Source organism: Sprattus sprattus (assembly GCF_963457725.1).
Source record: "Sprattus sprattus genome assembly, chromosome: 15".
Lineage (NCBI taxonomy): Eukaryota > Metazoa > Chordata > Actinopteri > Clupeiformes > Clupeidae > Sprattus > Sprattus sprattus.
Genome location: NC_137913.1, coordinates 5582643 through 5593889, shown reverse-complemented (window position 1 = coordinate 5593889; position 11247 = coordinate 5582643).

Here is an 11247-nt window from a genome sequence, read left to right as displayed (position 1 = left end):
TCCACATCATATCTCTGAACATACACATTCACACTCATTCCTCACCTTATCAGTTAAATGGATATCCCATGCGCCAGGGTGCCTGACATTAATATGCATGTAGGAGAGGTCACATTATTTGTGTAACCTTTATTATTTGTTTGTTATGCGTGTTATGGATGAGCTGCTTAATCTTGGCTGTGGTCTGACTGCAAAGGGGGATGGGCATGTTTCCCGGCAACCCTCATCTCCACTGCATTATTAATACTCTGTAAATATACTTTAAAACCACAAGCTTTTACATTCAACAAATACCCTATTAGTGTGCTATTTAATACCCAACAGAATACTGTCTTGAGGTTTTCTCTGGGCCAGAAAACCCAGCTGGAAGGCTCTCCTTAAATACTGCCAAGGGAACCATTAGAATCCCAAGGCGTTCAGTATACAGTGTTTTGGTTCATGGCCACCTTAAAAGGCAGTTGTTCACAGCAGCCATAAGACACTTCATCAAGGGTGATAGCGAAAAGATGGGCACATGTGGCGCAATCTGTTCTTTGGTGACCTTGAAAAATGAGAGACGTAATCAAGTAGATAAACTACTAGGATGAACATGCAGTTGAACATGTTTACGCACAGTGTGTCTATAACGGTCCTTCAGATCGCGCACTATTCGGCGGGTCTCGTGCTCTCAGAGTCAATGGCGTGGAAACGGCGCCTCCAGGAGATTCTTGCTTGTTCACAGCCACCACTGACTCCTCGCGCTTATATAACACAACATAGAAACGACGCTAAACAAGTGTGCACTCATACGAACGCGTGACACTTGTGGTTGCCAATGACAATGGGGTAGGCTATATAATACTACTTGTGGAAAGGTAACTGCCTGGTAACAACTGGGTTACAACCACATCTTTTCACAACCTAAATACTGGGTTGACCCATGTCTGACTACCACGGTCCCTTTTAGCCTTTATTACCAAACGAGATATCTCATCATATTTCCTTCAGTCCCTACATTTCGGTTGACATATAGCCTACCAATCATCAGGGTGACTCACACACACACACACACACACACACACACACACACACACACACACACACACACACACACACACACTCATAGTCTACACTGCGTGGAGACTTACAATTATCTTTACAGCCATTTACTTATTTACGTCAAATAACAAAGGCACTGTAAAATACACACTAATAGGCCCACTTGAGAAATACAAAAAAAGAAATACAAATAATTGTCTGACTTCAGAAGGCGCATGCGCACTGTTGTTTCACGCCTACAATAAAACCATTGGCCCCAGTAACTCATTCCTCACTGCTTTTAAAAAATGCAAAGCATTCTCTAACTTTCCTGAATTTACGGTCTTTATCAACAAAAGTATTAAACAAGGCTAAGCGAGCCCATGGATACATTCCCTGGCTAAAACTGAACCCACAGGTCAAGGTTTGTACCACGTGACTAAACACTCGCAAGCGGAACATCTCCGCTGATAACATCTTTTTTTAGCGGAGCAAGGCTGTTTGCTTAGCAAACGAGCTCACTACGGCTTTCACGGATTCACTGTGCAGAACAAGTCTGCACCTCAGCCGGTAGAGACACGGCTGCCGTCAGTGAGACTCCTTGATGGACGGTGTTTGTATGAGGACAAGTGAGCCGCGGTGTGTGACAGGAGACACATGCTCCCTGTATTGAGATTATGAAATGAAACTCTCGTTGGCGCTGGGAACGTCAGCTCGCAAACCCTCGGTTTGACAGGCACCTGCCTCGACGTTGACATTGCTGCACGCGAGGGGATGCTTACGCTCGAAAATAACGGAGTGTGTGGTTTGTCGTAGAGGGATTCGCTTATAAAACAACAGTCCCTGAGCACCGTTTCACCGTGTCCGGTCGCTGAGACAACCTTCGACTTTTCAGCCTTTGCAGTCCGATTTGGTCTCCGCAAGAACCTTGAGCCTGCCAGCACCGTATTACCGGGGCTTATTGAGCTCAGCTCGGTTCAGCAAATACTCTATCATCCATTCTGTCAACAAAGAACAATCTCCATTCGTGTCGTGCAGGTAAGAACTTGGTGATAAGACCCTCTGCTGCTTTCCAGCCAACGCAACACAGTGAGGATAGGGATAGACAGCCCGACGACTCTGTGTTTATTTTACGTTGATATTGTAGACTATCAGTGTAGGCTACTTGCTTTTCTTCCATAGCCAATTAAATACGGTTGCTAGGACACGATGTGCCTCTCTAAAGCCTATCTCTTTTTTTAGTGGTAATGCTCACGTGGAAGACCGTCAGCTGTGTTTACCGTACGTCTCTGGAGAGAACCGATTAACTGTAACATTCCGACATAAACACACATCAAACGCCATTTGTAAATGCAACAAAGTGACGCGGCAGGGAGTGCTGCTGTTTGTATCCTACGTTCAGGCATGTCAGGGGTGGAAGAGGTTTGGCTGCTTTCTGTCGTGCTCTCCAAGATCAGTGTTCACTCATTAACCCTTAATGGGTAAAGGTGTAGAAGTAGGTTACAAGGCTAGGTCTGAGATGCGTGGCTAGGTCTGAGTGTGTGTGTGTGTGTGTGTGTGTGTGTTTTTAAAGGGACACAGAATTTTGATGGTTGGAGAGATGATTACGTGTGTCTTGTTTGTTTTGTACACTGGATGCAGGGTGCCCGCAGGGTTCTGCTAACGATTTGTTTACATCGCGGACGGCTCCAGCCTTTAGAAAATGGAAATGATGCTCTTATCACCTGAGAGCAGCGGCTACGATTGGCCGAGCACAACATCCACACGTCACCGAGCTCCTTTTCTCTCTTTCTGCCTGTGTGTGTCCAGTGTGTGTGTAAGTGTTTGTGTGTGCGTGTGTGTGTGTGTGTGTTTGTGTGTTGTGCATGTGTGTTGATGTGTGTTGATGTGTGTGTGTGTGTGTGTGTGTGTGTGTGTGTGTGTGTGTGTGTGTGGCCAAAGTGACACACACATACAGTGTCTGTGTGTTAGAACACAGCTCAGGAAGAATGTGACCTTCAGGTTTTTTTGCTGTCCTTGGCATCAGTAGATGGAGGCCATTTAAATACCCAGCACACAACACTCTTTTTAACACGCTCACACATTTCAAAATCACATGAACACCTTATGATCACACCCAAATGCGAGCACACACACACTAAACACACACACACAACACACAACACACACACACACACACAACATACAACACACACACACACACACACACACACAAAACACACAGACATACACAGACACACACACACACACACACACACACACACACAAAACACACACACACACACACACACACAGTGCACTGCTGGCACGTGAACGCAAGGTCAAACTCTCACGCTCGCACATTCTCACATAAACACACACCAGGCATTCCCATACATACAGTACACATATATGGCCGTTAACACTGAGCAAGCTATCCACAGTAACCAGGGTGTCTTTGGGTCTGTATGTAGGACAACCCCCCCCCCCCCCCCCCCCCCCAATGCCATGTCTTGGTATCTCCATTTTCTGCACAGACATTCTGGCTGTTAACGTTTCACTATACATCTCACTTTTTTAAAAAGAGTTTTATCTCACTGTGTGTGTGTGTGTGTGTGTGTGTGTGTGTGTGTGTGTGTGTGTGTGTGTGTGTGCGTGTGTGTGTGTGTGTGCATGCATGTGTGTATTTTTTTACTTAAAATGGGGGTGTGAGTGACTGACTTTGACTTTCTCTCTCTCTGTGTGATTTAAAATTGGATTTGTGAATGAATGAGTTTGGCGTGACTCTGCCTGTGTGTGTGTGTGTGTGTGTGTGTGTGTGTGTGTGTGTGTGTGTGTGTGTGTGTGTGTGTGTGTGTGTGTGTGTGTGTGTGTGTTATTTAAAAGGCTCAGCGGGAACGGCTTTGCTCCAGTTTTTGTTCTAATTGCCTGTTATTCCCTGTTGATTACTTGAGCATGTTTAAATGCTTTTAGAACACCACAGCCTGTTTGAGATCCAGAGGCGGGCAGACGTGTGTGTGTGTCTGTGTGTCTCTGTGTGTGTGTGTTTACACACGTGCCTCTAATGGTTTCGAGTCTCAGGGGCACACAGCCTCCTAATTCATGTTCATATTTGCCTCCGTGCTGTTACCATCATTTGTGTGTGAAATAGTAATACACAAAAAACACACAGAGTAAAACATAAATAACACAAATAAGTGGATGTATGAAAATGTATGAACAAGTAATAAAACAAACACTGAAGGATGTTAAAGCAATTTGAGTTTGGGTATTGAATAGCACAGAGCATATTATAAAGGGTTCTGTCTTTACGTGGATATTTGCTAGATTGAAGAAGTGAGCGGCAGACAAGATATGTGGCGGCCTTTTTTCACGAAAGCCAAAGAATAGCTGTTGAAAAAGGTCTGAAAACTGAAGAGAGGTTGAAGAGCCAAAGAATAGCTGTTGAAAAAAGAGCTGAGAACTGAAGAGAGGTTGAAGAGCCAAAGAATATCTGTTGAAAAAGAGCTGAGAACTGAAGAGAGGTTGAAGAGCCAAAGAATAGCTGTTGAAAAGAGCTGAAAACTGAAGAGAGGTTGGTTGAAGAGCCAAAGAATAGCTGTTGAAAAAGGCTGAGAAGTGAAGAGAGGTTGAAGAGCCAATGAATAGCTGTTGAAAAAGGGCTGAAATCTGAAGGGAGGTTGGTTGAAGAGCCAAAGAATAGCTGTTGAAAAAGGGCTGAAAACTGAAGGGAGGTTGGTTGAAGAGCCAAAGAATAGCTGTTGAAAAAGGGCTGAAAACTGAAGAGAGGTTGAAGAGCCAATGAATAGCTGTTGAAAAAGGGCTGAAAACTGAAGAGAGGTTGAAGAGCCAATGAATAGCTGTTGAAAAAGGGCTGAAAACTGAAGAGAGGTTGAAGAGCCAATGAATAGCTGTTGAAAAAGGGCTGAAAACTGAAGAGAGGTTGAAGAGCCAATGAATAGCTGTTGAAAAAGGGCTGAAAACTGGAGAGAGGTTGAAGAGCACTCGTGGCCCCCGGAGTCCGTGGGAGAGACCAGAGGAGGGCTGGGAGCTCAAGTGGAGGAGTCTGACCGTGATATAAACGGCACAGAGGAGGTGTTTTTCTCATGGAGGTGTTCTCCTCACACACACACACACACACACACACACACACACACACACAAACACACACCCTCATGAGTCAGACCGATCATCAAACCCTATAAAGATTTCCCTCTGCTCTTCAAAACTCAGCCAGGGGCAGGTGATGTGCATCAGCTCCATTGTTTATACGTTGTCTCCATAGAAACGGCAACCATGTTAAAGTAGAATTTATTGTTTATTGTTTATCATCCAGGCAGTGAATCATCAAATGAAGGCTCCGCATATTAGCTTTAGATTTTGAAAGAGCTCACAAAGTCCCTCTTGTGTTAATATTCAGGGATGTTCCGCTTCTCGTTTGCCCCTTCAAGTTGAGTTCCGTGATTCTAATCCCATCTAAGCTAATCCCAGCGAATGGTTCCTCACGGTCCTCCAGCCGTCGTTTTGGTGTTTGCGCTCCAAAACCCTGGCGTTCATTTACAGCCCTGGCTCCGTCCTTGGAGTAGTGCCTTGGACCGAGCCATGAACAATCCCAGCCAATCACCACGGTGGTCTGGTCATAAACGTGATTCAATGCAGGCTATCACTGTCTCTGCCCTCTCTCTTTTTTCCCCTCTCTGCCCTCTCTCTTTCTCCCTCTCTCTGCCCTCTCTCTCTCTGCCCTCTCTCTTTCTCCCTCTCTCCTCCTCCCTCTCTCTTTCTCCCTCTCTCTTTCTCCTCTCTCTTTCTCCCTCTCCCTGCCCTCTCTCTATGACATGTAGTTGATGGCACATCCAGCTGTGTCTGACATTAGCCATCAGGGAAGTGGCTCACTGGCGTCATCCATGGTTACCAGCAGCATAGTCGTTACAGCAATTATTCATCCGATGTGTGTGGGTTATGTGTGTGTGTGTGTGTGGGTGTGTGTGTGTGCGAGAGAGAGAAAGACAGGGGAAGTGTACGTAGTGATTGAGAGTGTTAGAGAGAGACTGTCTGTGTGTGTGTGGGGGGGGAGAGAGAGAGGCTGGTGAATGATGGAGTGAGTTAACAGAAGAGGAGGTAGATCAGTGAAGTGGGTGAGAAGATAATTGCTGCAGGAAAGAGGGACTGAGTGAAGTAGACAGAGAGAGACTGTGTGTGTGTGTGTGTGTGTGTGTGTGTGTGTGTGTGTGTGTGTGTGTGTGTGTGTGTGTGTGTGTGTGTGTGTGTGTGTGTGTGTGTGTGTGTGTGTGTGGCTGCAGGAAAGAGGGACTGAGTAGAGTAGACAGAGAGAGGAAGGGGACGGCGGTGATATCCTGGCAGCGTGTCTTAATTTAGAAAAGGGTCGAGAGTCAGAGATCATGCGTGGGGAAACGGAGAAAGAACGACACATGAAGAAAAGCGAAGAGGGAAAGAAAGGATGATGAGGAGGAGGAGAAAGAAAAAGGGAAAGAAATAGAAAAGCAGTACAGTAGTGTAGGCAGACAGTCTATAAACAGTAGCTGCTCCCTTGGGGCTGTTCCCATGGCCACAGAAGTGTGTAGTCATGCTCGCTCAGAGCTCTGGTCCAATTACACACACACACACACACACACACACACACACACACACACACACACACACACACACACACACGCACACAAGCTGCTGTATTACACAAGCACATCAAAATGCTGCTACACGTACAGTATATAAGACATAACAAATCACTTCATCAGTACCATACATACTGCATAACCAATAGCAATATAAACACACTAATATAAAGCACACGTAAACACATCACGTGAACACACCACGTAAACACAGCATGTAAACACACCATGTAAACACACCACGTGTTCAAACGTAACTCACAACACAGATGCAAAGTATAGAACCTGCTTGTGAAAAGCATTCAACACACCCCCCAATGCAACCCCCATATTCTACACAATGTTACGATGTTAACCTAAATAAACAGTTGAGTCAAAGCACAGTGGAACATTTTACTGACAGAAGTACAGGATGTAAGTGTGTAAGGGATAGGAATCTAAAAAACTTGTGTGCGAGATTAGTGAGTGTTTTTGGTTCCATATCTCACCTTTGCGGTACTCACACGGAAGTGGCAGTGCACTTGCGTGTGAAGTAGGTCCTGATGAAGGTTTAATGGCGTTATCATGACGTGAATGTCTGGCTGAGTCTCGGTGAAGTCTTGCTGCTGGGGTCTTATGACGGCCTAAGTGATGCCTTTCTGAGGGCGGACTACAGTCAGGATCACACGGGGCAACAGTGCCTCAGGAAGTAGAGGAGTTGATTAGCAATCGGAAGGTTTTTTTTTTAGTTTTTTTTTTATTTGTTTTGGGGCTTTTATGCCTTTAATTGATAGATTAGTGAAGTGTGGGAATAGAAATTGAGAGGGAGAAGAGGTGGGGTGTGGACTGGAGAAATGACATAGGGCCGGATCCGAACCCGTGTCCTCCATGGGCGTCAAGCCCCGAATGTGGTCGGGGCTACTGTTTGTGCCACAGTGCCCCCCAAGTGATGCCTTTCTGATAGTGCCTCAGGAAGTAGAGGAGATGATTTGCAATGGGAAGGATGGTTACTTGGTCGATCCTGACTCCTCCTCACGACACTGAACCCCACACGGCTCCCGATGTGCAGGTTGGCAACCTAGACAGTAGCCTCTGCTGTAGGTGTGTGAATGGGTAGATGTCTGAGGCATTAATGTGTAAAGCGCTTTGAGTGCTCCATAAGTAGAACAGCGCTACATAAATACGTCTACATGTATGACATGACTTTAGAGGTCCACAGGGGTCCTTGAGACACGACTCAGGAAGCCGGGTGTAGTCACATGACCTGGCGTAGCTCCGGGGAGATGCTCCAAATCCACATCCTTCTTTCTGAGTAGGGTGCTCTTGCTTACCCCACTGGGTGTGTGTGTGTGTGTGTGTGTGTGTGTGTGTGTGCACACGTGTGTGTGTGTGTGTGTGTGTGTGTGTGTGTGTGTGTGTGTGTGTGTGTGTGTGTGTGTGTGTGTGTGTGTGTGTGTGTGCTCGTGTCTTTTTGCAGAGGGTGCTCTTACTTACGTCACTGGATGGGAACTGTATCTTGCCTAGTAGAGATGTATGAGTGTGTGTGTCTGTTCTTGTTTTGTGATTGTGTGTGTGTGTGTGTGTGTGTGTGTGTGTGTGTGTGTGTGTGTGTGTGTGTGTGTGTGTGTGTGTGTGTGTGTGTGTGTGTGTGTGTGTGCGTGGGTGCGTGCGTGTGTCTCTTTTCTGCACACAGCACACAGCACATGCCCATCCAGGCTTTCTTTGACCCATACCGACAGCTGAATAGTTATTCATAGTCTGTCCCTGTACACACTCAGACTGACACACACACACACACACACACACAGCACACACACACACACACACACACACACACACACACACACACACTCAGACTGACACACACACATTCAGACATTCACCCAGTAGCCTCAAAGCAAGACAGTCCTATGACTGGATAAAAAAACAAATCATGAGCAGTCGTGTTGATATATTTTTATATGTGTTGTTTGTTTACATAAGTATGTACTCAGCCCCTATTTTCAGTAAGTACTTAGCTTTGAGTGTGTGTGTGTGTGTGAGAGAGAGAGAGAGAATGTGTGTGTGTGTGGTTGGTGTGTGTCTGTGTGAGTTTCCATGGAACTCAGCATTGCTCACCCATACAGACTGACATTGTCATCCGGCTGTTGCAACACACTTTAGGGCTTGTGGCATCAGACATTTGTTGCTATGTGTGTGTGTGTGTGTGTGTGTGTGTGTGTGTGTGTGTGTGTGTGTGTGTGTGTGTGTGTGAGTGTGTGAGAGAGAGAGTGTGTGTGTGTGTGTGTGTATGTTTGTGTGTGTGTGTGTGTGTGTGTGTGTGTGTGTGTGAGAGAGAGTGTGTGTGTGTGTGTGTGTTGGCACACTATGAGATGGAAACACACGCTATCTTTTAGCCTTGGGAGAGTAACAGGAGTGGCTCAGCTTTAGCCAGCTTGTGCTTTCAACAGCATCATCAGCAGCATCAACAGCCTGGTCTCACACAGGGCATCACATCCTCTCCAAGCCCCCCAGTGTGTGTCTGCACCCATGATCACATCCTCTCCAGTGTGTGTGTGCACCCATGATCACATCCTCTCCAAACCACACAGTGTGTGTCTGCACCCATGATCACATCCTCTCCAAGCCTCCCAGTGTGTGTGCACCCATGATCACATCCTCTGCACATGTGTGTGTGTGCACCCATGATCACATCCTCTCCAGTGTGTGTCTGCACCCGTGATCACATCCTCTCCAGTGTGTGTGTGCACCCATGATCACATCCTCTCCAGTGTGTGTGTGCACCCATGATCACATCCTCTCCAAGCCTCCCAGTGTGTGTGTGCACCCATGATCACATCCTCTCCAGTGTGTGTGTGCACCCATGATCACATCCTCTCCAAGCCTCCCAGTGTGTGTGTGCACCCATGATCACATCCTCTCCAGTGTGTGTGTGCACCCATGATCACATCCTCTCCAAGCCTCCCAGTGTGTGTGTGCACCCATGATCACATCATCTCCAGTGTGTGTGTGATGATCACATCCTCTCCAGTGTGTGTGTGCACCCGTGATCACATCCTCTCCAGTGTGTGTCTGCACCCATGATCACATCCTCTCCAGTGTGTGTGTGCACACATCCTCTCCGAACCACACAGTGTGTGTCTGCACCCATGATCACATCCTCTCCAAACCTCCCAGTGTGTGTGTGTGCAGCCATCCAGTAAAGGTCATTTCCCACTTTCATGTGAACAGTGAGATGACGTATCCAACTAGTCCCAGTTAAACGTATAGATATTAGCATTAAAGGGGTCGAAGGAGTGGGCTATGAAAAGCACAAATACAGGTCCACTTGTGCCCTCCTCTACAACGCCATAAAGGTACGCGCCTAAAGATAACTTTAGATAGATAGATAGATGGATACTTTATTAATCCCGGGGGAAATCTAAGTAACGATGCGGTTTAGGAGTGCTAGTGTAAGCAACGAGACCCAGAACCCAGAATGAATTATCCCTGTGGGCCTCTGGATAGTGTCTGGGTACTGGTGTCACATGCTGACCTCAGCTGGAAAATGTGCTGTGAAATGACCCTCCAGGACCTACTCTGAGCACGCAATAATTGTTGTCTTCAACACGAGTCTTTCAATCAGTATCATCTGTGTCTGTGTCTGTGTCTGTGTCTGTGACTGTGTGTGTGTGTGTGTGTGTGTGTGTCTGTGTCTGTGTCTGTGTCTGTGTCTGTGTCTGTGTGTGTGTGTGTGTGTGTGTGTGTCTGTGTGTGTGTGTGTGTGTGTGTGTGTGTGTCTGTGTGTGTGTGTGTCTGTGTGTCTGTGTGTCTGTGTGTGTGTGTGTGTGTGTGTGTGTGTGTGTGTGTGTGTGTGTGTGTGTGTCTAAGAACTCACATGTACCCCATCTGCTGTGGTGCTGCTGTAACTTAGTTGAAACAGCAGACATTGTCCCAGACAGATAGGTCAACACTTGCCTCAGTGGACACACACACACACACACACACACACACACACACACACATAACCACACACACACACACACACACTCACACACACACACACACACAAACACACACACACAGGGCCTAGTGGGGTCTTGTCTTAAGGGACTGTCTGTCTGTTCTCTCCTGTCTCACCACCTGCCAATCAAATCACTCAACGACAGGACAGGACAAAAACAGACCCAGCCCCCAGGGATGTTCATGCCTCTACTCTATCTCAGATGTACACACACACACACACACACACACACACACACACACACACACACACACACACACAGACACACGCACACAATCACTGAACTGAAAATGAACCGAATAGCTGACGATGATTCTGGTATCTGTTGTCTGATTGGCGTCCATCTCCTCGGCTGGCTGTCGTGTGTTTTTCCAGCGTCCTTCTAGCTCCAGTCCTCCCTCGTTGACACGTCTTCTCTTCTCTCTCTCTCTCTCTCTCCCCCTCCCTCGTTCACACGTCTTCTCTCTCTCTCTCTCTCTCTCTCTCTTAATGTGAAGAAAGCGCTTCATTGGCAATACAAGTGTGCTGCATGTTGCCAAAGCAATTACAAGAGAGACAAATGAGTCCTCTTAGTGCCTCCCTCTTCATTTCTCTTGCCCTCTGGTTCAGCCTCCCTGCCTCTCTCTCTCTCTCTCT